The 2781-nt window shown below is 37.2% G+C and overlaps 1 long non-coding RNA gene across 1 annotated transcript; it reads right to left on the bottom strand.

Annotated features, from left to right (window-relative positions):
* Window positions 1–366: 366 nt before the first annotated feature.
* LOC146443314 (uncharacterized) lies at window positions 367–1638 on the bottom strand. The gene is made up of 3 exons (XR_014856016.1): window positions 1516–1638; window positions 1321–1388; window positions 367–926 (listed from the first exon to the last, which is right to left on the bottom strand). It is a non-coding gene; the product is annotated as an uncharacterized LOC146443314 (long non-coding RNA).
* Between the last annotated feature and the right edge of the window lie 1143 nt (window positions 1639–2781).

Raw genomic sequence — 2781 nt, 5'->3', positions numbered from 1 at the left:
AAAATGTCAATGTTAAAATATGTTTTTAAACAATGCTTGGCTATTTTATTTCCTGTAATAGGCAGGAAACAACCTGTTCACAACAGGGAGCTGACTCTCTTTTACACATAAACACAGACTCTTCAACTACTTTGCTGTACTTCAGGAGCAAATGAAATGATGAATACAGGTTTTATTAGGGAGAAACCCCAGGAAATTGGTAGTTACAGATGTAGCAACTAGACTGGTGGAGTGTTAATGATTAGTTACTTTTTACTGTATATTACTCTGACAAAAAAACATTTTCTCCAGGATTAATGGCTAAGGTAAGCAGTTGCCTTTTTTTCTTTCTAAAGTGTTATTGAAATTATAAAACCAACTCCAGAAGAACTGCAAATTAAGTGGCTTTTTGCTGTTGTAATTATATGTTGCATTTCTCTAGCACATGCTTGTAGATAATAGCTGCATTTGTAATTTTACAGGTGTGCAGAGGATGAAATATAGAGTGCTATTGCTGAGGAAGGTATAATGAAGGATATGAACAATAAATAACCGTGTTTGCTTCCAGCACGCAAAAGGTAACACTTTTTCCAATTGCTTTATTCATTCAGCAGTTTTCCTGTGGACAAAAGATATTTTCACACAGCCAAAACAATAGTCATTGATCTGTTAGAAAAAGAGTCTGTGGTTATGTGCTATCATGACCCTTATCTCCCATGGAATAGAAGTGCTTCTCTCATGTAGGAAAAAGAAAATGGTTTTTTATTTTCTTATTTACTTTTGCACAATGTATGTTGTAGTTTTTGAATCTCCAGTTCAGTGCCAGATTCCTGTTTGGGGAATGAGGGATGGCTTGCCATTTCTGCAGCTCTAACTTGCTGCCTCAGCAGATTCGTAAGCATCCACCAGCAGAATCATATTACCAGAGGTCACTGAAGAGGCTGCTCCTGACAGTATGTATTATAACAGAGAGTCATCATTGTTGCAGCTGTAATTTTTATTAATGTTACTCACAACCTGTAAATGCCAAGAGTAATTCAGGTCCAAAACCTTTTCTCACTATCCCCCCAATAACTGTTTCCCTCATTTTCCTGCCAGCTTGCTTATCTCAGGGTTTCTTTGAAATACTGACCTACTAAATTAGAACAACAAACACGAGTAGATTTATTTAACTTTGAAAGCCTTGTTGGCAGTGTCCTTTCATTTCGTTGTGAAGTAACTACTTCTGTATTTAAGGAGCATCTCAATGTAATATTATTCTGTTCATCCGCTTTTATCACAAGCACAGTTTTCCATAAAATGCAGAGCTTTAATTCATTAATTGTCATTGTGATTACTTACTCTACAGTGCAATGAACATTATCTGAAGAGTTTGGGGTGTTTTTCTGCCTGGTGCTCAAAATGCATTCCTGTAAGCATGAAAAAAAAGAAAAAGGGCTTTTTGTATGTTCATATTTTCTTCCAAGTTGCACAAAAAAGTGTTTCTTTGCTAAGTGTATTTAGACTGGTCAGGAATGCCAAGGGGAAGGCTCTTACCTCAAAGTAGTCTTCCTCAGGCACTTTGATCACTGCTAGCTGCTAGTTCTGGCATGCTACTCCCAGTTCATCGCTGTGTGACACTGTTAGCTGTGACTGGGCACATCTACATGGCTGCACTGTCTGCACTTCCTCTGTCCTGCGAAACCAGCCCAGGACACAGGACGGCAGAGGCGAGTAGGGCTATGAAGCACAGTGATAGAGAGCGTTTGTTTGCATGGATGAAGGACAAACACAAGGCACTGTATGCTCTGGGAATTTACTGAAGAAAATTTGGGAAGACGTTTTCTAATGCACTAATGCAGACCCAAATAATAAACTGACTCTCTAAAGATTTCAGTAGCTTCATTTTGGTACTGTGAGAATGTTAATAAGCTGGCTAGTTTTTGGCTCGTTTTTGGCATTCTTACCCAATGCATGGGTAAGAACAATCATATACTTTTCTTTCTCCTACCTATGTAGAAATACTCAAAGATGTTAGTGAACTTTAAATCAGCAACAGATTAAAGGTAACCCCCACAGATGAGACAGCAAAGTATTCAGGACTGGTGGGCACTCAATGCCTCTCACCAATGGTGAATGGCCAAATCCTAATTTGAAATGGAAAGTGTAAGTAGCTAATCCAACCTGGAGGAGAAAGGTGCTGTTCCTTAGGTCTCAAAGTATCTTTTACTGTTGATCTCTTAGCTTAACATGACATTGAGTGAATTTTAATATTTCTTTCATCATGGTAGATTTGCCTTAGAGAAATATTACAACACTAAAACCACCAAATCTTGAGACCAAAGCAGACTACTGAACTCAGTTCTAATAGCTAGTTGCTAACTGAAAGCTTTCACTGTAAATGCTTTTAATTTTAAAATGATGGGATTTTTCCTAATTCTTTTGCTGCTAATGCCACAGACACTTTATGTCTTGTTTTTGGACAAATGATTGCACCTTTTATGATGGCACAACTTCAGTCTTCATCAGGTAAAATTAATCTTTTGATGACAGGTTTTAAAAATTACAGCATAGCATCACTTTTGAGCAGAAGGTACTGCAGTAATTAAAGCCTGATCTTTTGACCACATTATAGCATTAAATTTCCTATGGCACAAAAATATTTATGGAAGGCATAAAAAGCAAGGGTAAACATGCAGCCTTTTGTCATTATTATTTAACTACTCTAGTTACTGAACCTGTCTGGTTCTATTTCTGTAAATACTACACTATATGACCTACCTTGACCAATACATTTACAAGCTGGAATCATCCATTAAACTT

This window comes from Lichenostomus cassidix, chromosome 1Aa (genome assembly GCF_008360975.1).
Source record: "Lichenostomus cassidix isolate B80296 chromosome 1Aa, HeHo_3.0, whole genome shotgun sequence".
Taxonomy (NCBI): Eukaryota; Metazoa; Chordata; class Aves; order Passeriformes; family Meliphagidae; genus Lichenostomus; species Lichenostomus cassidix.
The sequence above is the reverse complement of the archived record's forward strand: the minus strand, read 5'-3'. Positions and strand labels throughout refer to the sequence as shown.